Consider the following 204-nt stretch of genomic DNA (forward strand, 5'->3'; position numbering starts at 1 on the left):
TCCAGTGGGGACCTTGTTCCCTGAGTGTGCCTCTCCACCTCTGTTTCTTACTCTCTTACTTGCTACCCTTTGCCCTCCACCTATCATAAGGGAGTGCTTGTTCTTCCGTCTGTCTTTCTGTGTCTTTGTATTCTCTTGTTCCGATTAACCCAGCCACATTTGCTCTTGTTTTGTGTCTATATCTACGCCGGGATCCGGAGTCGA

The 204-nt window shown here is 48.5% G+C and overlaps 1 protein-coding gene across 1 annotated transcript in view; it reads right to left on the reverse strand.

Moving 5' to 3' along the window:
• Window positions 1–204, reverse strand: part of LOC104963796 (V-type proton ATPase subunit S1-like) — a 7760-nt gene that overhangs the window by 4640 nt on the left and 2916 nt on the right. The gene's annotated exons all lie outside the window — the stretch shown is intronic.

Source organism: Notothenia coriiceps, unplaced genomic scaffold (genome assembly GCF_000735185.1).
Source record: "Notothenia coriiceps isolate Sejong01 unplaced genomic scaffold, NC01 NC01_scaffold00036401, whole genome shotgun sequence".
In the NCBI taxonomy this organism is placed as follows: Eukaryota; Metazoa; Chordata; class Actinopteri; order Perciformes; family Nototheniidae; genus Notothenia; species Notothenia coriiceps.